We start from the raw sequence: 24,839 nt of genomic DNA, 5'->3' as shown, positions 1-24,839 counted from the left end.
GAAGGACACCTACACTGGTTGGTGAGAGGCCTAGCCTTTTCACTGACCTGTGTCCTTCATCCATGGCTCAGAGGGTCCTGTGCCAGTAGTTAGGTTTTTGAAGCACTTCAATTTATTAGGGCCTGGTGTCCCCGAAAGACACTTGGGCAGCTATGCCCTGCAACTCTTCCAGCACAAAGTTGGTGGTTGGTGTTCCTTAAAACTGACCGGGCTATACCATAGATATGTTATTTTTTTGTCTTCCATGTTGGAAGAATGTTTCCATGTTGGAAAGTGGTTGTTTTTGCAATAAAAAATTTTGTTTTTACATACCTCAGTGTGATGAGTAGTTGTTCTTGTGGTGTGACTGCTCTCCCGAACGTGGTATCCTTCTTCCTAAGGTCTTCCTTCACCATCTCCAAAAGGGTATCAAACCTGTCAGGAGATGTAAAGGAAGAAGCTGTAAAGTATGTTGTGGGACAAGGTGTTGGGTGGAGGATGGGGGAGGTGTGTTTACAGAGGTTTGGGAGTGTTGTGGAGGGTGGGGGTGTAGTGTATAGCTAGGTATACAGGGGTGTGGGGGTCAGGGTGGTGTGTTTAGCTAGGTATACAGGGATGAGGTGTTGTGGGGGTGAGGGTGTGGTGTTTAGGAATGGTGGGGGTTGGTGTATTTAGGCCTATATACTTACAGGGGAATAGACATCCGAGTGTAGCTGTAGAACTTCTGTGGGTGTCGTCTGAGGTCCCGGTAGAGGGCCTGGAACTCTCCCTTCCTCTGCCTCCTGGCTAGTAGAGGGTGCACCCACCATCTCCTGCGAGGAGCACGCCTTCTCCCCACATAGTAGTAGGTAAACAACAGGAAGGAGAGAATTCCCAGGTAATAAGCGTAAAAAATGACTGGATCCATGGTCCCAACTGCTGTCTCTGTATCCAAGGATGGTCTCCACACGTCCAGCTGTCTCCAACAATGACCCCAGAGCTTCTGCTGACCTCCCAGAACCCCAGGTATTTATACAGGTTGTTATCTCTTTAAGAATCCGGATCCGGACCGCAACCGTGTTCATACCGCACGGAAACCGTATGCAACCGGACCGGATCCGGACCGGATCCGGACAGGAACCGTACGGTTCAGGTCCGATCCGGCTGCGGTGCGGTCCGGACATCCGGTGCGGTTTTCGCAAAACCGCAAGTGTGAACGGGGCCTAAATGTTGATAAATGTAAAGTCTTTCACCTTGAATGTACCAATGGTAGGTCATCATATAAAATAAATGACATACAGCTGGGAACATCAGACTTGGAGAAGGACTTAGGAATACTGGATGATAACAAGTTAGGTAATTGTATACAATGCCAAGCAGCAGCAGCTAAAGCAAATAAAATTGTGGACTGCATAAAAGGGAATTAATATCTCGAGATGCTAGTACACTACTCCCTCTTTATAAATCACTTGTGAGGCCACATCTAATAATCCGATCTGGAGTATGGAATACAGTTTTGGGCACCACACTGTAAAAAGGACATAGACCTTCTGGAATGGGTACAAAGACTAAACTAGATTAATACAAAAGACACAAAGACAACTAAATTAATCAGAGGGATGAAAGATCTCATTTACCAAGACAGGTTGGACAAACTGGGCTTATTTAGCTTGGAAGAAAAGGCGACTGAGAGGTGTCATGATTAACGTGCATAAATACATCAGAGGGCCAAACAAAAGCTTAGCAGATGAGCTTTTTGTCCCTAGGGTTATACGACGAACAAGGGGACATGATTTGCGTGTGGAGGAAAAAAGTTTTTGGCATCCATTTGTAAAGGGATCCTTCACAGTGAGAGTGGTTAAAATCTGGAACACCTTATCTCAGGAAGTAGTTATGCCAAACTCTATATCTGCATTTAAAGAGTGCTTGGATGCTTTCCTTGCATTGATGGGCATCCACGGCTATAATTTTTAGGAAAAAATTCCGGAAGAGTTGATCCAGGGATTTATCTGACTGCCATCTGGAGTCGGGAATGAATTTTTCCCTTTTAGGGCTAATTGACCCAGGCCTTGTAAGGTTTTTTGCCTTCCCCTGGATAAACTGGGATATGTGCAGGTTCAGGATGGTGTTTAATTTTTATTTTTTTTATTTTTTTTCTGGTAGGACTTGATGGAGGAATGTCTTTTTTCAACCAAACTAACTATGTACCTATGACATTTTCACTTTTGAAAGGGCTAGATTTCTGAATATGCCAAGTAGGGATTGATCAGTGAGATGCAAATAATTTTGAGCTGGTGCGGCATTGTGCAAATTTTGCATGCAAATTTATGCAGCTTAAAAATGAACCAATCAAATCCTGCTGAGGTAAAATTTGATTGGTCCATTTTCAAGCTGCATACATTTGCATACAAAATGTGCATAATCCTGCATCAACTCAAAATTATTTGCATCTCATTGACCATCCCTATTGGCAAGTAAGTTGTGACCCAAGATTCTATGGGGGTGAATTTTCCATGCACTGGAAGGTATTTACACCATCAATTTAAAGGTGGCCATACACAATTCAGGTTTTTTTTTCAACTAGAGAAATCAGATCAATATTTCTGCTTAATATAATCAGAAAAATCAAACCAATACCAAGTTGGTTTCATACCGAACAGAGAAGCAAGAGACAACACCATTAGGATCTGGTACAGCTTGCCCGGTCACGTGATATTCCCTGTATGCTACTAACCACAGATGCCGAAAAGGGTGTTTGACCGGGTGGGCTTGGACTGGATCAGAGTGGTTCTAGAACATACAAATATGGGAACCAGAACCTTGTCAAGTATAGGAGCCCTATACACCAAGCGAACAGCGCGCATTAAGGTTAATGGGGTATTGTCCGATCCACTAAAACTAAAGAATGGCACCACACAAGGCTGTCCATTATCACCTTTAATCTTTGCCTTAGCATTAGAGCCGTTCCTTTGTCATGTTAGGAAAAATGAAAACATAACAGGCATTGGCCTCAATTCACTAAACTTATCTCCTGTCTTTAATAACTCTTCTAGAGTTGTTACCATGGTGATAAGGCATGTAGTATCCAGGAAACATTTTACCTCAAGCAAGCCTAAAGTTAACTCTTCTGTCTTTAAAGTAACTCTCCAATCCTTAAAATAACTCCAGAGTTAAAGACAGGCTGTTAATTAGCTGCATGTGAAAATAACTACAGAGGAGGTAAATTAACTACAGAGGAGGTAAATTAACTACAGAGGAGGTAAATTAACTACAGGAGAGGTAACTTAAGGAATGAAGAGGTAAGATAACTCTCTCACGTGTGGAGGTAAGTTTTCTCTTGCCTTATTATCTCTAGCATGATCTTAGTGAATTGAGGCCATTGAGATAGGAGGCACAAACCACAAAGTAGCTGCGATTATTTTACTTGAAAAATCCGACAACAACACTGTCAGGAACCGGCCCGCGGCACGCCTGCGTATACGGTTCCCGACTGCGGGTTTGACCAGATTAAGCGGGGAACAGCCTTATTTAAGCTACAAACCAGGCTGGGACCCCTCAAACACTTCCCACTGCCACCACTAGCCATTGCTAGACACGTCCACTCAACTGTCGAGGGCTCAACGCGCACTCTGCGTTTTCGTATTCGGGTCAGCTTTGCGCTTAGGCCGAATACGGGAACGCCACGCACCCACACACACAGTACAGTTGTACAGTAACACAGCACAATCCGGCACTGATTTGTAATGCAAGTTACACTGTCGTGCAACAAAACCACTAACAGTCGTTCCGAACGATACTGTTAGACTTCCCACTCGGCTGTCGAGCGCAGAAGTGCCTCATACACACAATGCAATTACAATCTCATACGGTAGTGTTGCTCAAGCGTACAATTAGGCATGAAACTTATACACGGTTACACTTCAGTCTCTTCTAGGCTATGAGTGTTAGTTTAGTACAGCAGAAGTCAGGCTTATTAAATAATAATTTAATATTCCAGGGAAAAAGGTGGAACAATGCAGTACAGAATATATACAAAAGATTGCAAAAAAACTAAATAAGAAGTTACAAAAGTAAAAGTTACAAAAATACACACCAAGCAATTTGCTTACCAAAATACAGGGATCCAGATAGAATAACCTTGGACTTTTGTGGACGGACACAATTCTGGTTAGACCAGGAGTCCACTAGCTTGGGCCAGGAGACCAGCCGCAGCTACCGTCAGGAGGGGACTGATTTGAGGTATCTGTCCCCTGGTTTTTATAATGAAATATTCGCCTCGAGGCTGTAAGCCTGTGTGGACGGGGAGGGGGGGGGGAACTAGATTTAATTATATCCTCAGTCATAATTGGATTTCCAGAGATCTAACATCCACATACATGAAAAGACTTCCCTAGTACACGTTACAGGTGACAACCCCAATATTGACAGTATTTCCTAGCTGAAACTAACATCCTCCAAGTGGTAGACAGGTTGTATGTGTGCTCATTGTGTATTTGTATCCCATGAGTGGGGTCTGCACTTTTTTGCAGGTAAGCATTCATCTGTTTTTAAGTAGCGCTGTTCATTTCTTTGCTATGTTTGATTTAATTCTGGTCAGCTGCTCCCACTTGTTAGTTGTTCTTTGGTGTATATGCAGAGCCTCTGTTTGGGTTCAAGGTGCGTTTGTAGTTCCTGGGGGGTCTCAGCGCATCTCTGAGCTGAGGCCATTCAGAGTCGGCCTGGTGATGCGCTGATCCCACTTTTTCTGCGCAATTCTTAATTTTACTGGTAGCGCGCCCAGGCTATGCATATGCATAGGTAGGTTTTAGTTAGTGTTAGGTCCCCTCCCATGGAGGAAAGACTTCTTCGACAGTGGGAGGGACGAGTACCTAACAAATTGCATTGCAAGCTGTTAGTGGAAACTAACATCCTCCAAGTGGTAGACAGGTTGTATGTGTGCTCATTGTGTAATTTTATCCCATGAGTGGGGTCTGCACTTTTTTGCAGGTAAGCATTCATCTGTTTTTAAGTAGCGCTGTTCATTTCTTTGCTATGTTTGATTTAATTCTGGTCAGCTGCTCCCACTTGTTAGTTGTTCTTTGGTGTATATGCAGAGCCTCTGTTTGGGTTCAAGGTGCGTTTGCAGTTCCTGGGGGGGCTCAGCGCATCTCTGAGCTGAGGCCATTCAGAGGCGGCCTGGTGATGCGCTGATCCCACTTTTTCTGCGCAATTCTTAATTTTACTGGTAGCGCGCCCAGGCTATGCATATGCATAGGTAGGTTTTAGTTAGTGTTAGGTCCCCTCCCATGGAGGAAAGACTTCTTCGACAGTGGGAGGGACGAGTACCTAACAAATTGCATTGCAAGCTGTTAGTGGAAACTAACATCCTCCAAGTGGTAGACAGGTTGTATGTGTGCTCATTGTGTATTTGTATCCCATGAGTGGGGTCTGCACTTTTTTGCAGGTAAGCATTCATCTGTTTTTAAGTAGCGCTGTTCATTTCTTTGCAGTATTTCCTAGCTGATCAAAGATAAGGATATAATTTGCACCTCCACCAATAATTTAATTTCCTCACAACGAAATAGTGTTTAACACACAGGAGGCTCTTCCTCAACAGAAGTGTAAATGTTTCAAGTGTCAATGACTTCCACACTTCACTTCTGCCATTGTCTGATTACCCCAGCTTATTCACTGAAGTCCCTTTAGATGCAAATGTAGTACAGCCAGATGACCATCACTTCAAAGCAGAATACACATGTGAGATATAGCAGACAGAAAAATTACAGAGATATGTTAGTGTACTCCCTAATATCATCAGCACCTTAATATATCACCACAAACACTCCCAAACTTATTAGCAGAGTTTAAGAGATTTGCGCAAGTCTCCAATTTCAAAATAGACCTGGAGAAAAGCGAAGCCTACAATGTAGGACTTTATGAACCTATGGGGCAACAACTAGAAAGGGCCTTTCCTTTTAAGTGGAACAAAAGATGTATGTGAGGAAATGCGGAAAAGCCGCCGCAAAGGCTCAGAGTGAGGCGGCTGTTTCCGCGTCTTACATGGCGGCACAACGCGGAGAAACCGCCGCATGCCGCATGGACAGAGCAGTGGAGTCCGCGTTGGAGGCGGCAGATTGCACGCATGGCAGAGCAGCTGACATTGCGGCCGGACGCGGGGAAATCGCCGCTCGCTTAGAGAGCGGGGCGGCGGTCCCCGCGCTTGAATCAATGGTTACATTGCAAGACATGTCTGGTGTGGCTGGGACTGCTAGTCCACACAGATTCAGAAGGACGCGCACGCGCGCTGAGAGGCAGAGCTTATATGACACCCAGAAAAGGGTCAGCTGACCAGGCTGGTCAGCTGACTTTTTCACCACCTGCCATTGGTCCAGCACTTAAGGGAGGCGCTGGAGAGCGCTTTACTATATATACTGGGTGCTGGGCATTCTCTGGTTGTCTGCCGTTGCGATCACAACATGGTAGCACTCAGACCTTGTCTGTATCTGTGTTCTAGCATAGTTTCCAAAGGTGTTGACATCAAGGCGTTCACACCTTAGCATTAGGAACATTGAATTGTATTGTTTGTTATGACCTTCTGCCTGCCTGACTATTCCTCTGAACTCTGATCTTGTACCTTGCTATTTCTGATAGCCTGTTGCCAGAAGTACTCAAAGTATACTGTTGCATCTATACACTCACTTGTTCTCCCTGGTGTCCAGAGGTTAGTAGATATATCTGATTATCGGTGATACTGCAGATCACCAATAATCGGGTATATTCTGTATTCCTGGTGAGACTGCAGTTCACCGGTAATCAGATCCTCTCTGTGTTACACCGATCGTTACAATGTATAAATACTTAGGTACAAATCTCTCAAACTCCTTGAGAGATGTATTTACACAGATTGTTCATCCGATTCTGAGGGCATTGACCGAAGACCTGAAAAAATGGGACCTGCCCCAATTATCATGGCTAGGACGTGTAGTGGTAATTCAAATGAACGCTATGCCCAGGCTGCTATACCTATTTCAAACTTTGCCAATTCCGATACCAGCCTCATTTCTTCAAAATATTTAGACAACGTTTAATAGATATGTATGGAGAAATAAGCTTCCTAGATTGAAGAGAGTTATCCTCTACTGTAATAAACAAGGAGGAGGACTAGCAATGCCAAACATTAGACTTTATTACCATACAGCGGTCCTTACTAGAGCAGTCGACTGGAGCAGACATACTAACTGTAAGCAGTGGACAAAATTGGAAAATGACTTATTCACACACCCTCTGAAAGATTTATTATGAACTAGTGACTTAGCCTGTTGGGCTAGGTCTATCACTAATACTGCCGCGCATATGCACGCACCCACTGCGTGCCCATCGCGCACCCACCGCGCGCATGTGCCTACGCACCCCCGCCCCTTCTGGCCCTGTCCTCCGGCTCTCCGCAGTGTCTCTGCGTCTGTTCCTGCACATGTGCAGTGCAAAAAAGCACTGACACAAGGACATTAGGGTTTTATTATATAGGATAGCTACTCCGGACATGACTAGCTGGTATATCCCTCCTTTATGTTTTAATACTTTCAAATGCCTCAATAAGGTTAGATGTCTCCCCGAACTTTCTCCGTGGCCATTGCCCTTACTCCCATTAGCAAGTAATCCAGATATTCCTACAATACTTAGCAATCATTCTAGACACTCAGCTACACCAAGAGAGTTGACACTTGCCTCTTTCCATGAACAAACTGATTGGTCCTCCCTCGACAACTTAAAACAGAAGTTCCCTCTTCTCACTCTAAATGAGTGGTCATTATTTCAAATCAGATACTTAGGGCCATATCCTATTCAAGGTGATAAGTAGCTTGCAGATGCGAGCTACTTATCACCTTGCCATCACGCGAGGATTACCGGCAAATCCTATTGCCCATATCCTTCGCGCGATGGCCGATCGTTAGGGAACATTACTCAGGCGAAAGCCTGAGCGATGCTCCCTTTTACCGAGCGATGGGGAGTGAGGTTTACGCTGTGGTGCTGTCCATCAGCACCACGGCCTCACTCCCCACACATGCGCACTCGCCCGCCGAACATCACCGACATCTTCCGCCGCAGCATCTGGGGGTCTCCTTTAATAAGGAGACCCCCAGAGCTCCCCGTCGGGTCACCGCACAGTTTAGAAGCCCCCGCGCAGCTCTGCCGGGCTCCCCTGTCATACGTACCGCCGCCGATCACCCGCCGCAAAATCCGTCACGTAATTACAGTGTATCTAACACTGTAATTACTGTGCGCATAGAAGGAGCCCGGGCAAAGCATCTTTGAATCTGCAGCCGGGCTCCCCATTGGTCTGCTGTCTGAACCAATAAAATGGCTCAGACAGCGGACAAATGGGGAGCCCGGCTGCAGATTCAAAGATGCTTTGCCTGGGCTCCTTCTATGCGCACAGTAATTACAGTGTTAGATACACTGTAATTACGTGACGGATTTTGCAGGGAGAGGCGGCGGGTGATCGGCGGCGGTACGTATGACAGGGGAGCCCGGCAGAGCTGCGCGGGGGCTTCTAAACTGTGCGGCGACCCGATGGGGAGCTCTGGGGGTCTCCTTATTAAAGGAGACCCCCAGATGCTGCGGCGACGACGTGCGTTAGCTAGTTTAGACCTGCTTTTTGCAGGTCTAAGCTAACGCTCATGTCTGCCGAGAAGCATCGCTTCCTGGAGACATGATAAGGGTAATTGGATTCTGTGTTAAGAACTGGCTGGGCGATTATATCGCCCAAGCGAGTTCTTTTCCGCCTGGGGGGGTCTAAAGTTTAATTAGATTAGGCGATGCCCCCATCGCCTAAGTTAAGAACTCGCCAGTGCTTTAACTCGCCAGCGCCAAGCACTGGCGAGTTCAGCAATAGAATATGGCCCTATCTGAGAAGATTAAGTATACATCCAGCTATGGTAAGAAGGCCAACGACATTTGAGACATTATGTATAGGTAAAGAACCCATGAATAAGACCCTATCATTGATATACTTACTACTAATTGAACAATCAACCCCTCACATGACCTCTATGGATAAATGGGAAGTAGAACTTGGGATAAGTCTTTCCCCCTCCCAGAGGAAGAAAATATACATATTTGCCCATAAAACCGTTCTAGCAGCATGAATTCAGGAAATAAACTACAAAATAATGACCTTCTGGTACTTGACACCCACTAAGCTCCAACATTTTTTCCTGGACATGAATGCAAATTGCTGAAGATGCGGGAGAGACAGAGGAACCCTACTACATATCTTGTGGGCATGCCCAAAAATAGCAGATTTCTGGAAGGGAGTAGAGAAACTAATAAGCAGTGTAATTGAATGGGAGATCCCATTTACGGCTGAGTTCTATCTCTTACATCATAACGACTGGTCAATCAAAAAAAAAAAAAAATCAATAATAAGACATATGCTCAATGCTGACAAATGCATCTTAGTCAGACATTGGAGATATACTTTGTCTCCTGACTTAAAAGAACTGGTTAGAGAAATCGATCAGATATACACTATGGAATACGTAGCTCATGTCGCCCAAAATAGAATAGAAATTTTTGGGAAAACCTGAGACTTTTGGTCGATGTTCCGAGAATCTAAGGAATTTGAGGTGGCTGTGTTGGGTATTAAATTGAATGACAAGAGACTAGATACCTAAAGAAACGCTCTAGGAGTTGATGGCTTTTGAAATCATAATATTGATATACTTGCAGCTACCCTAATATTATGTGTTGTGCCATAGCCATAACTAGATGCTGGCGTTAAACATATATAAGATAAGGGAAAGTTAAGACAAAGCGTCTCTAAAGTCTACTGTGGTCTAACTGGTTAAAAGTTTCGTTTTTAGTATAGTTATAAGTTCTTATATGTTTTCTCCACAATTTCAATAGCCATCAGTATTCATAAGACATAAGATACTGGCATTGTCCTTGCCTTCGCTAAATACTTTATACTGTATATACTGGTTACATAGACTCAAAAGTGACTAATTGTTGTGCTGATATCTGCAATTCCTTTATTGTAATTTCATGTATGTCATGATGCCTTTATTAAACATGTGGATAATACTTTTTCTTTATATTGTTCTGTTCATATACTTTTGATAAATAAAGATTATTTAAAAAAAAAATCAAACCAATATGTCATAAACTTGCGCAGGGTTACTGTAACAAGGCTGTATATGCATAGACCTCTCTGTCCTCAGTCATTTCAGATATTCCAATTTAAAGGTAGTCTGAAGCCAAAACCAAACAAAAAAAACAGACACTTACCTTAGGAGAGGGAAGACTCTGGGTCCTATAGAGCCTCCCCGTTTCTCTCCTCATCCCACGTTTCCTGCGCTGACTTACCCGTTAGCAGCCTCTGACCCATGGGTCAGAGACTGCTCTCTTCTGATGCAGGTGGGCTTTGAAAGTCTTTGGGAGCACGCGGGCTCCTAAAGATGGGCCACTCCATACCGCGCATGGGTGAGCGCCCTCTCTCGCACGCAGTACAGAGCCACCTGTCTTCAGGCTCATGAAGACTTACTGAAACCTCCCGCAGCGGGAGAGTTGAATGGATGGGCCTGCAGAGGAACGAGAGGATCAGGAGAGGAACAGGAAGACTCTATAGGACCCAGAGCCTTCTCTCTCCTTAGGTATCTGTTTATTTGTTTGGTGTTGGCTTCAGATTTACTTTATCATATATATATTTTGTAGGAGACACAATTATTTGTCCAAGGTCACATGGCCAATTTAGTAGCATGACACTTTCTCAGTAGGTGTTTGTCAAAATGAACAGTGGTGATAAAATCGATTTACAGACAGTAGCCAGTGTTTCTGCCAATATAACTCTGGCATCCTGTTTTTATAGTTCTATTGACTGCAATATAGTATAAAGTGTATATAAACCTATACTATATGGCTTTATTGAGGTACTTGGCTGGGAGAGAAAATTACACAGTATAACCTGCATGAAAATACAGATCTTCCTGAATTCTCAGAAATGTTGCCAGCGTCTTCTCCTATGCCTTCCATTAAAAAGATGATTCAAATAAAGTAGCTGTTCATCGATCGACAGGAAACCCTAAAAAGCAAGGTCTGACTTTTTGCTACCAAAAGAATTCCAAGTATGTTTTGTGAAGGAATATTTAATGACCAGCTGGGATGTAATGAATGGATAAAGGCTTTGAATGAGGTACCCCTATGAAACGGTGAAATATATTGCATTCCAAGGGCGGATAATGTAAACACTGATGCCATCTCAGACTTCATGTCTACAGCACATAGCTGAAATATACTGTCCTCCGGGAGACAGGCCTCTACCCACAGAGAGAGGACAAATATTTCAACCGGGAGCTGGATATTTACAGTAAATAATGGTATACATGTGATTTTTGTCACTGTCTGTGTAATGCCAACAGCGACATTTATATTCAGCCTTATAACATTATGGATATATATATATATATATACTGTATATTATTTTCAATACAGCTAACATTGTGATTTTTTTCAAAGGGGCGCCTCATGTCCTTTACAACAGGGATGAGCTTCTGAATTCAGCGGAATTACAATTTCTACATGTCCGGCTTTCAGTGGGGGAAATTATAATGTAGAAATTGGAATTCCCTGCAAAGACATATTACCGAGACTCAGAAATGTTAGGCCAATCACAAGACTCAAAAGTATTGGACCAATCAGAGAATCAGCATTATACCATGGAAATCGGAATACCACAGAATTGTTAGGCCAATCACAAGACTCAGGAGTATTAGGCCAATCAGAGAATGCAGACATTTACCACGGCTGCGGATTGTAAATGCGGATTATGCAGAATAGCATACATCCGCATAAAATAGTGGATTCTGCAAGAAAAATGTTTTTTGGGTTTTTTTTTTTTATAAATCTTTTTATTGATGCAGCAAAGCAAAATTGTACATAACAATTGGCAGCATTCAACAACTACAAGCTGTATCATTTTTCATAACATATTAAACTGTGTGTCAAAGGAGGAAAAAAGGGCCATGTAGGACTTCTCATCAGTTCAGTCTTGTTTCGTTTGGATCAGGGTGGGAAAAAACACAATCCCATACATCGTCCTCCGGAAAAAGGAGAAACAGGGAGGGTAGCCTTCTTATATTACTCCCAGGCATTCCTCCTGATCTCCGTGTCTCATAATTCCATTCCCTCCATACCACTGAATGTAATAGCATTCAAGATGTCTCAATACATAACCAAAGATGACAGAAACTTAACTTAAGCTAAAACTACATATTCTACTCTGAAGCCAATTAGCATGTTTTGGCCATAGTGTAGTGTTCGATCTCTTCCCCATCTCCCCTCCCCCTTTCCCACAACCAGTCTGAGGTTCTTTAAGAAAAATGTTTTATTTTTTTTATTTTATTTTTTCACAATTAACTATTGACAAATATAACCAAACAATAACATTCCTTACATGGCAAGGCATCAATGGGGCTTGTTAACGTGCATCACACATTATTATTATTATTATTATTATTATTATCTTTTGCCACCGATGTGTTCTCTTCTAGGCAGGTTCACACTAGACATTGCACTGCATTACAACAAAATGTTACAGGGTCTTCTCTCAGGCTGATGTGGAGGCATGCCATTCATAAAATGAATAGTAATGAGATCAGCTGTCCAGAAAAAAAAATGTGTGTAGTAGGACTTTTATACAACTGATAGCAACAGACTTTTACCTTACATTATATGGTGCATATATACAGTAAGATACCATCTTTGCATATTTATTACTGTACATTTAGGTATCCTAAAACACAAAGCCTCTATATATTTGCTGCATACTACCCCTCCTCCTGCCCCCCCCCCCCCCCATTCCCTTTAGATTGTAAGCTCGCAAGGGCAGGGCTCTCTTCCCCTTTTGTGTCTTGGTAACCATTATACATTTTATTCATCATATTAATTTTATCACTGTCATTACCAATTCTATAATTTGTATTTTGTATCATTCTTTGTATTTTGTCACTAATTATGTATCTTGTATATTGGTGTACACCATTGTCTGTATTATTATGTACCCCATGTTTGTTTCTTACTTTGTACAGTGCCACGGAATATGTTGGCGCTTTATAAATCAATAATAATAATAATAATTCTGTTAATATTGTACTGAGTTTTTCTTTTTTGATTATTGCGAGTATTGTTCCCAATATTACAAAAAAAATAAAAAATGATTGAATTAAAAAAAAAAAAGAAAGATCCTGAAGGGGCAGAAAGGACATAATTGATTTGTAAGGTTTGGTATAGAGTTGTCATGATCAAGTGATCAATTTTAACTCCTGCCTCCTGTTTAGTTTACACAATGAGTTTATTGAAAAACAACAGACAGGTAGCCGAGGTTATTGAGAAGACATACATTACACATAGCAGTCTTCATGAGTAAAGCCAATAAACCAGTAATGAACAATCTTTACAAGCTCATAAAGTTCATTAACACCAAAAATGACATTGTTGGCTAAATAACGGTCTAGAAATAAATAAGATAATAAAACAAAAAAATTCCAGGTGGTATATTGCACACATTTCTTTGTAAATAACAAAACATAGCAGAAGAGACACCAAGACCCTCAAAGACCATTTGGAATTTTTATCCTATACGTGGACCATTCTTTCCAGTCAAATTGAATTGTATCACTGGAGGAGGAGATAATGGGGTTGATTCACTATAACAAATAGTGTGCCTTATCAGAGTTAACATGCCTTATTAGAGTTAACATGCCTTATCAGCGTTAGTGTGCCTTATCAGAGTAGCATAGCGAGGGCTACGAATTTATGCCTGCTAATTGGCAATGACCAGAGCTCCACTTGTCCTGCCCTGAGCCCCTGAGGGTCCAATCACTTTAAAGGACATTATCCCCGCACTTTGATTGGCCCAATAGGCTGCCTGTCACTTGACAGGAAACTTGGCAGGCAGACTATTGGGCCAATCAAAGTGTGGGGATAATGTCCTTTAAAGTGATTGGACCCGCAGGGGCTCAGGGCAGGACGAGTGGCGCTCTCGTCATTGCCAATTAGCAGGCATAAGTTTGTAGCGCTCGCTATGCTACTCTGATAAGGCATGTTAACTCTGATAAGGCATATTAACTCTGATAAGGCATATTAACTCTGATAAGGCACACTATTGGTTATAGCGAAACAACCCCAATATGTGTTAACCTGTCTGCTTCCAACAGCACATCCAATCTTTGCACAGACTGTGGGATCAGAAGAACCATGGAATTCAAGCTATAACCCATTGGGCTGCCAAAATGTTTGCAAATTACAAGCTCTTAAGGTGGCCAGTAACTGTCCAATTTCTAGCAAAAAATCGTATGAGCTATCAGATAATTCTCATCGGAAGAAAAATCGTTCACTACACCATCAACGAACCAATCTTTGCTTCCTGACTATCACAACCAACAAGAAAATCCAAATTTTGGTTTGATGAAAATCCAATCGGACAACTATTTTTATAATCGTTCATAATTGATTGTGCCCATCAACTGAGATTATTTACAACCAATCCAATTAGAATTTCTGATCACTCAAACGATTTTTCGTTACAAAATTGGATCATTAGTGGCCACCTTTAGAGGTACTGGGGACCTCTGGGGAACAAGCATACTACAGAGCCTGAGCTGGGAAGCAGGTAATAGAGATTGAAGTAGCTTGCTTAAAGATGTACCACACGCCCTTCCATGGGGCCTAGGCCACTGGGCAGTCCCAAAAGATGTGGAGAAAGCTATCTGTTGAAGTAAAATCCTAAAACAGTGGAAAGGGTGGGTGGGAAAGATCTTGTTCTTCTGCCTCCTGTGTAAGCAAAACAGTAAAGAGAAATGAGACATTTGTCATAAACACAACAGGCCAATCATAGACATACAAAGGAATTATATGATCACGTGTCAGTTATGGTTGTTCAGATTTCTCCGGTAGTGAAAATCATGTAGGTGAAATTGGTCATATCTGCTAAAGACCAAAAACATAAAATGACAAGGGTGAAATTACCAGATGACTGTTAAACAGGTAATTTCCTAACTCCAGGTGGCTATCTCTGTAGAGGGCGGAGGTAGCTGTGGATAATGGTGGCAGATATGTCGGATAGATGCAGTGAATAATGAATCAATGAAATGCCTAACCTGAACCACATGTGCTGTAAATATGAGATGCAATTCTTTAGAGTAGCTTTTCTCAACATTGTTTTGCCTGGAGAAACCCTTCGGAGAATGATCAGATCTTAGGTTACCGCTTCATAAAAAATAAATCTACAAGAAACATAAAGAATGTAACAGTTACTACTGCCACATAAGAAATGCAGCAATTATTTGTCCTCAGACTCCTCACATAAGCACTGCACCAATCATTACCCCTCCATAAGAAATGAAGCAATTGTTATCCCCACATAAGCATGGCAGTAATCATTTCCCCCACATAAGAAATGCTGCAATTGTTAACCCCTACATAATGAATGGAGCAATCATTGGCCCTACATAAATGCAGCAGTTATTCCCTCACAAATAACATAAAGTGCAGTCATCATATTCCTCTTATAACAAGAGTGGCCAATATTCCATTGTATAAACACATGGCCGCTATTAGCATCCTCTCATGCAGCTGTAGGCCAAGGACAGATCTGTTTGCTATATAGTGCTGCCTTTACATCCCTCCACCATGAAAAACTGATGCAATGAAGATTTCCAATAACCTTTGTTCATATCATTAGTTGGGTCCTTTTTTAGCATATATTTATGTAGCGCAAGCAATAATACTTTTTTTTTTTTACTCTTGCTTTCCTTTACTTGAAATGTCATGAATGGCATACAAGTATATATGAGAGAGTTGTTTTTCACCTTATCACTTTTCATCCAGCACAAAGCACTTTTTCATTGAGCTGTATCAGCAATTGTAACCAACAATTCTGACCAGGCAGTAGATAGAGAGATACACAGAGGCTATGCACATAAGATTAGTGGCAATGGATACTGTGACTCCAGACAACCACCTGATCACTTTAGCATCAAGCTACATAAACTTCCATGTATGTTCTGAGAAGTGACAAATCAAGTGCCACACTGTAAGCACAGCCAATATGTAATGTGCACTGTTCACACAGTTGTCTGCTGATGAGTGATGCAGCTGGTCCAGTGACATTTTCTTACAGCCGTTGTGAAATGTTCCCACCTTGTAATCCTCTAAAGACAGCACCATTTACAAATAAGCTTCATTATCACACTATTTGGATGCTAAATATTCACACAGTACACAAGGTAAGCATCATTCCTATAGTCTGCTTTGGCAGTGGGAAGCACAGTGAAGGCATTAATTATGCATAATTCAGTGGGTGGCACTGTGATGTGGTGGATAGTTCTCTTGCCTTGCAGTGCTGAATCTCCGGTTCAGAAACCAACCTTGTGGGCTTCCTCTGAGGATTTCGGTTTCTTCCCACAAGACATTGCTCCTAGACTACAACGGATATAGGACTATGGTAGGAATTGTGAGCCCCTCTGAGGGACAGTTATTTACAAGACTATAAATCATATATAAAAAACTCCCTGTTGCTGCATCCTTCTGGGTCCCTGTGTCCATGCATTGTGCCTGGAACGCATGCACGGACGGACTTCAGTAAGCAGGAGGATGGGCATGTGCGCTTCATGGCCATTCTCACACGCAGTAGCGCGGCCATAAGGGAAAGGTGGAAAGCCGCCGTGCGCGTTTTGTGGGGTGGTAGTCATGTGGTTATGGACAAGGCCTTGCTCCCGTTTTTTAAAGGGACGCTGAAGCAAAAAAAATAAAATAAATAAAATTATGATATAATGAATCAGTTGCATAGTACGGATAATTACTATAACATTAGTAGCAAAGAAAATATTCTCATTGTTTTATTTTCAGTTATATAGTGTTTTTCAGAACATTGCATCATTCTCTAATATTTGCAGTTTACACGCTACTCAGCATTCTAATTGATTTTAAAGAGCAGGCCACTGAACTTTTGAACTGTCCTCTGGAGAGAAAAAGAAAATACAGTAACTTACAGTTGAGATAACAAGCTTCACAAGACAGAGCTCTCTGTGAATCATGGAGCTCAATGGCTCTTTTGCATAGATAACAACTGGAGTTTCTTAACTCTTCCTGTACTGGAAACAATATTAAGACTTATGTCTCTGCTCCTAATGTTTTATTTCTTAGCTGTACTACACATACAAATCATTATATCATAATTTTTTTTTTCGCTTCAGTGTCTCTTTAACAGGTGGGCCTTTTAACTAGTAGTCTATAAATGTGCTGCAGAAGATGCCACTGCTGTATAAATAAAAACCCATCACAGTTCAATTTATTATAGTGATAGATGGCATCTGCTTGCCATAGAATACTATATTCTACACAGTTTAGGGATGAGCAAGCAAGAATATAATGTTTGATCTCATGTCGGATCTGTAACCTCAAAAAATCCCCTGGGGGGTACTCACCTCGGGTGGGGGAAGCCTCCGGATCCTAATGAGGCTTCCCACGCCGTCCTCTGTCCCACGGGGGTCTCGCTGCAGCCCTCCGTGCAGCCGTGACGTAATATTTACCTTCCTGGCTCCTGCGCAGGCGCCCTGACTGCTGTCGGCTCCGAACTACACGGAAATACCCGATCGCCGTCGGGTCTGCTCTACTGCGCAGGCGCAAGTTTCCGGCGCCTGCGCAGTAGAGCGGACCCGACTGAGATCGGGTATTTCCGTCTAGTTCGGAGAGGAAAGCAGCCACAGCGCCCCAGCTGGAGCCAGCAATGGTAAATATTGATTTTACAGTCGGGCCTGTCGCCGGCTGTTCAGAGGGCTGCAGCGAGACCCCCGTGGGACGCAGGACGGCGTGGGAAGCCTCATTAGGATCCGGAGGCTTCCCCCACCCGAGGTGAGTACCCCCCAGGGGGGGGGGGGGTGTGGTTACAGAGTCTCTTTAAGCATTCCTTGAGTGCTGAATTGCTGATTAACTTAGGTAGAACTGTGGGTAGTTAGTTACAACTAGGTACTGTTCTACTGTAGGGTCACATTGTCCCTAAAAGTGTACCTGAAGGGAAGAAAAGTGCCCAATTTGGATACTTACCTCACCAGAGGGAAGCCTCTGGATAATCCAGAGGCTTCCCCTGTCCACTCCACCTTGCCGTTCCAGTTCTGAGACCCCCAAGGCTTGTTCACGAGCCCCTGTTAACAGAGCATCACTGCGCAGGCGACTTGCACCGGTGCAGTAGCATAGAGCCGAATGAGCTTGGCTTTTTCCGCTGAGCCCGAGCGCTGGTTCTGTACTGCTGCACAGGCATGAGCCATACTGCGCCTGGGCAGTGCAGCTGTGCCTGTCCACATACAAGGTAAGTATGTGACTTTCTCTTTTTAATGTCACAGATTTGCTCTCATTAGCTGCATTGTTCTACCAACATAGGAATAGGAGTGGTATGCTGATTTGGTACTTATTTACTAACTGTAGAAGTTCTACATAACAGTTGAATTACACTATGTCCATTACCCACCCCAATAAAAATGACTTTTATTTAATTTCTTTTTGACATTTTTACTCAGGGTGACTGTCTGTTATATACTGCGGAGTAGTATGGAGGCTACCATATGTACAGGTCCTTCTCAAAAAAATTGCATATTGTGATAAAGTTCATTATTTTCTGTAATGTACTGATAAACATTAGACTTTCATATATTTTAGAATCATTACACACAACTGAAGTAGCTCAAGCCTTTTATTGTTTTAATATTGATGATTTTGCCATACAGCTCATGAAAACCCAAAACTCCTATCTCAAAAATTAGCATATCATGAAAAGGTTCTCTAAACGAGCTATTAACCTAATCATCTGAATCAACTAAATAACTCTAAACACCTGCAAAAGATTCCTGAGGCTTTTAAAAACTTCCAACCTGGTTCATTACTCAAAACTGCAATCATGGGTAAGACTGCCAACCTGACTGCTGTCCAGAAGGCCATCATTGACACCCTCGAGCAAGAGGGTAAGACACAGAAAGACATTTCTGAACGAATAGGCTGTTCCCAGAGTGCTGTATCAAGGCACCTCATTGGGAAGTCTGTGGGAAGGAAAGAGTGTGTCAGAAAGCGCTGCACAACGAGAAGAGGTGACCGGACCCTGATGAAGATTGTGGAGAAAGACCGATTCCAGACCTTGGGGGACCTGCGGAAGCAGTGGACTGAGTCTGGAGTAGAAACATCCAGAGCCACCGTGTACAGGCGTGTGCAGGAAATAGGCTACAGGTGCCGCATTCCCCAGGTCAAGCCACTTTTGAACCAGAAACAGCGGCAGAAGCGCCTGACCTCGGCTACAGAGAAGCAGCACTGGACTGTTGCTCAGTGGTCCAAAGTACTTTTTTCGGATGAAAACAACTTTTGCCTGTTATTCGGAAATCAAGGTGCCAGAGTCTGGAGGAAGACTGGGGAGAGGGAAATGCCAAAGTGCCTGAAGTCCAGTATCAAGTACCCACAGTCAGTGATGGTCTGGGGTGCCATGTCAGCTGCTGGTGTTGGTCCACTTATCAAGGGCAGGGTCAATGCAGCTAGCTATCAGGAGATTTTGGAGCACTTCATGCTTCCATCTGCTGAAAAGCTTTATGGAGATGAAGATTTAATTTTTCAGCACGACCTGGCACCTGCTCACAGTGCCAAAACCACTGGTAAATGGTTTACTGACCATGGTATTACTTTGCTCAATTGGCCTGCCAACTCTCCTGACCTGAACCCAATAGAGAATCTGTGAGATATTGTGAAGAGAAAGTTGAGAGACGCAAGACCCAACACTCTGGATGAGCTTAAGGCCGCTATCGAAGCTTCCTGGGCCTCCATAACACCTGAGCAGTGCCACAGGCTGATTGCCTCTATGCCACGCCGCATTAAAGCAGTCATTTCTGCAAAAAGATTCCCGACCAAGTATTGAGTGCATAACTGAACATAATTATTTGAAGGTTGACTTTTTTGTATTAAAAACACTTTTCTTTTATTGGTCGGATGAAATATGCTAATTTTTTGAGATAGGAATTTTGAGTTTTCATGAGCTGTATGGCAAAATCATCAATATTAAAACAATAAAAGGCTTGAATTACTTCAGTTGTGTGTAATGAATCTAAAATATATGAAAGTCTAATGCTTATCAGTACATTACAGAAAATAATGAACTTTATCACAATATGCTAATTTTTTTAGAAGGACCTGTATTTGTACACTTTAAGCACGCTCCAGGCTATAAAGAATGGCAGTGTGGCACATGCAGACAAACACAGGGGTAAAAACCAGTCACAGCGTGCATTGCTACTAACATTTCAAAAGCTGTGCAGAAGACATCACAGTTGCAGTGGGTAAGAGGAAAGCAGGATTGTGGGGATCAGGGTCCAATAGCCATTTCAAATCCAATAATGTTTCCCAAAGGCCCACTCTACAGTCATTGGTTGGGCCTTTTAAAAGCTAAAAAATGTAGGAATAAAAAAACTCACAACAGCATGTTTACATTACAGCCGTTTTCCAATGTGTGGTGAAAAAATGTTTTCATTTGAAGCTTTGGTTTGCTCACTTGATAGCACAGTTGTGTAAAAATTAAATGGTGCAATGCTTGTGCAAAACTTACTCAGAATAGATCTCATGTTTGAGCCTGGGCATGTGGAACTTTTTTTTTAACATTACTTTGCCTTCAATTTTACTTGGACTGCTTTTAAATGTCAATCCACAACAAATTACTTCAGCTAAGGCTTTCTTCAAGGAGACGGTCTTTGGAAAAATTGTGTCACACTTTTGCAGTCCAACTCTTCTTCATAAAATTCTGCTAAAACAATGATTCTCCAATGTTACTGTATTACCTAATAAGGGTCCTGTGTAATGATGACCCCACAAATGTCTTTAACTCAATATCTGTCCCTGGCAAAAGTAATTATACTGTGTTTTTGGTCCACAATAAGGCATATTAAGTATTAAATGTTTATTACTAAGCAGTTGAGAAGAACTATGATGAGTTAACAAGTTGAGGTTGGAAGAGATTTAGGTTATTATTATTTAGTATTTATATAGCACCAACATCTTTCACAGCACTGTACAGAGTTTATTGTCTTGTTACTTAACCACTTGAGGACCACAGTCTTTTCGCCCCTTAAAGGGAAGGTTCAGGGACACCTTGCAAAAAATAAAAATCGATATCCACTTACCTGGGGCTTCCTCCAGCCCGTGGCAGGCAGGAGGTGCCCTCGCCGCCGCTCCAGAGGCTTCCGGTCGTCTTCGGTGGCCGACCCGACCTGGCCAGGCCGGCTGCCAGGTCGGGCTCTTCTGCGCTCCAAGGACGGGCTCTTCTGCGTTCCACGCGGGCGCGCTGACGTCATCGGACGTCCGCCGGGCTGTACTGCGCAGGCGCAGAACTACTGCGCCTGCGCAGTACAGCCCGGCGGAAATCCGATGACGTCAGCGCGCCGGCGTGGGACGCAGAAGTGCCGGGCCTTGGAGCGCAGAAGAGCCCGACCTGGCAGCCGGCCTTGCCAGGTCGGGTCGGCCACCGAAGACGACCGGAAGCCTCTGGAGCGGCGGCGAGGGCACCTCCTGCCTGCCACGGGCTGGAGGAAGCCCCAGGTAAGTGGATATCGATTTTTATTTTTTGCAAGGTGTCCCTGAACCTTCCCTTTAAGGACCAGAGCCTTTTTTTCCATTCAGACCACTGCAGCTTTTACGGTTTATTGCTCGGTTATGCAACCTACCACCTAAATGAATTTTACCTCCTTTTCTTGTCACTAATACAGCTTTCTTTTGGTGCTATTTGATTGCTGCTGCGAGTTTTACTTTTTATTATATTCATCAAAAAAGACATGAATTTTGTCAAAAAAATGACTTTTTTAACTTTCTGTACTGACATTTTTCAAATAAAGTTAAATTTCCTATACATGTGAGCGCGAAAGTTATTCTGCTACATGTCTTTGATAAAAAAAAAAAAACATTCAGTGTATATTTATTGGATTGGGTAAAAGTTATAGCGTTTACAAACTATGGTGCCAAAAGTGAATTTTCCCATTTGGAAGCATCTCTGCCTTTTCTAACCACCTGTCATGTTTCATGAGGTGCTAAAATTCCAGGATAGTATAAATACCCCCTAAATGACCCCATTTTGGAAAGAAGACATCCCAAAGTATTCAGTGAGAGGCATGGTGAGTTCATAGAAGATTTCATTTTTTGTCACAAGTTAGCGGAAAATGACACTTTGTGACAAAAAAAAAAAAAAGTTTCCATTTCTTCTAACTTGCGACAAAAAAAAAAATGAAATCTGCCACGGACTCACTGAATACCTTGAAGTGTCTACTTTCCAAAATGGGGTCATTTGTGGGGTGTGTTCACTGTCCTGGCATTTTGGGGGGTGCCTAATTGTAAGCACCCCTGTAAAGCCTAAAGATGCTCATTGGACTTTGGGCCCCTTAGCGCAGTTAGGCTGCAAAAAAGTGCCACACATGTGGTATTGCCATACTCAGGAGAAGTAATTTTTTTTTACACACAATTGTCCATTTACAGAGATATTTCTCCCACTTAGCATGGGTATGTGTAAAAATACACCCCAAAACACATTATACTACTTCTCCTGAGTACGGCGATACCACATGTGTGGCACTTTTTTGAACCCTAACTGCGCTAAGGGTCCCAAAGTCCAATGAGTACCTTTAGGATTTCACAGGTCATTTTGCGACATTTGGTTTCAAGACTACTCCTCACGGTTTAGGGACCCTAAAATGCCAGGGCAGTATAGGAACCCCACAAATGACCCCATTTTAGAAAGAAGACACCCCAAGGTATTCCGTTAGGAGTATGGTGAGTTCATTGGAGATTTTTTTTTGTCACAAGTTAGCGGAAATTGATTTTAATTGTGTTTTTTCACAAAGTGTCATTTTCCGCTAACTTGTGACAAAAAATAAAATCTTCTATGAACTCATCATACACCTAACAGAATACCTTGGGGTGTCTTCTTTCTAAAATGGGGTCACTTGTGGGGTTCCTATACTGCCCTGGCATTTTAGGGGCCCTAAACCGTGAGGAGTAGTCTGGAAACCAAATGCCGCAAAATGACCCTTGAAATCCTAAAGGTAATCATTAAACTTTGGGCCCCTTAGCGCAGTTAAGGTGCAAAAAAGTGTCACACATGTGGTATCGCCGTACTCAGGAGAAGTAGTATAATGTGTTGTGTGGTGTATTTTTACATATAACCATGCTGGGTGGGAGAAATATCTCTGTAAATGACACATTTTTGATTTTTTTTACACACAATTGTCCATTTACAGAGAGATTTCTCCCACCCAGCATGGGTATGTGTAAAAATACACCACAAAACACATTATACTACTTCTCCTGAGTACGGCGATACCACATGTGACACTTTTTTGCAGCCTAGGTGCGCTAAGGGGCCCAACGTCCTATTCACAGGTCATTTTGAGGCATTTGTTTTCTAGACTACGCCTCACGGTTTAGGGCCCCTAAAATGCCAGGGCAGTATAGGAACCCCACAAGTGACCCCATTTTAGAAAGAAGACACCCCAAGGTATTCCGTTAGGTGCATGGTGAGTTCATAGAAGATTTTATTTTTGTCACAAGTTAGTGAAAAATGACACTTTGTGAAAAAAACAATACAAATCAATTTCCGCTAACTTTTGACAAAAAATAAAGTCTTCTATGAACTCGTCTTACACCTTACACTCTTCTGCCTGGTGAGTAAATGTTTTTTCTTTACAAGTGCACCACTAGCACCAGGGCTTTTTTGGGGGGGGGGGGGGTTACATAAAAGAGGAACCCTGCATAATGTATTTTTTAAGGGTATTTTGGTGAAACATTGCCACAATATGAGTATATTATTACTATTATTATTATCACATTATGAGACTGATTCATTTTCTGAGGAAACGCTGCCACATTACATGTATTTTCTGGGGAAACGTTGCCGCATTATTTGTATTTTCTGGGGAAACGCTGCGCCATTATGTGTATTTGCTGGGGAAATGCTGCCACTTCCTCTATAATAAAACCCCTGTGTCCCTGCGTCACGCTGTCCCTGTGCAGCTTGGTCCGTGGTGTTTGCTACTGTGCATGTGCACAGCACAGACCCAGCCTCACAGAGACAGGAGGATGGGGCCAAGGAGCCGGGCGGCTGGGTGTGCACGCGGAGGGTGCGCGTGCACGCGCAGTAACATGCGGCGGCAGCGAGAAACAGACCCTAGAGCCTGTTTTTAAATGGGCTTGGGTTTGCTAGTTACATATATTTTCTGGTGAAACACTGCTGCATTATGTATATTTTCTGGAGAAACACTGCAGCATTGTGTGTTTTTACGGTGAAATGCTGCTGCATTATGTGTATTTTCTAGTGAAACACTGCCTCATTATGTGTATTTTCTTGTGAAACACTGCCTCATTATGTGTACTACTTTCCGGGGAAACACTGCCACATTACATGTATTTTCTGGTGTAATGCTGATGCATTACGCGTCCTGCTGTCTGAGGGGGTCTGCCCGCTGTCCCTGGGACTTTGTTGTTTGGTGCCAAAGAAGCCTGGCTGCTGCCATTTGCTGTTTGTGAATGGGGGGGGGGGGAACGTTGTCCAATTACCTTTAGGGTCACTTTGCCTGTGTTTTGGGAGAAAACTTGGGCCCACTGTCTTTGTGTTATCCTGTTATATTACAGTTAGCTCTGCCCACATCCTGTCATGGCCACACATTTTTTTGCCATGGCACGCTGCACTCCTCTTCTGGTCCAGCCCCTCCCCCCGGTCAAGCTTGAGAACCCCATACGGCCCTCGAGTCAAAAAGTCTGCCCACCCCTGCCTTAACCATTACACTATCCAGCCACTATGTTGTACTTATAGTGCTAGCTGGAAGCTGTCTGGAAGC

The sequence above is a fragment of the Hyperolius riggenbachi genome, chromosome 3 (assembly GCF_040937935.1).
Source record: "Hyperolius riggenbachi isolate aHypRig1 chromosome 3, aHypRig1.pri, whole genome shotgun sequence".
In the NCBI taxonomy this organism is placed as follows: Eukaryota; Metazoa; Chordata; class Amphibia; order Anura; family Hyperoliidae; genus Hyperolius; species Hyperolius riggenbachi.
Note: the sequence above shows the minus strand (reverse complement) of the source record.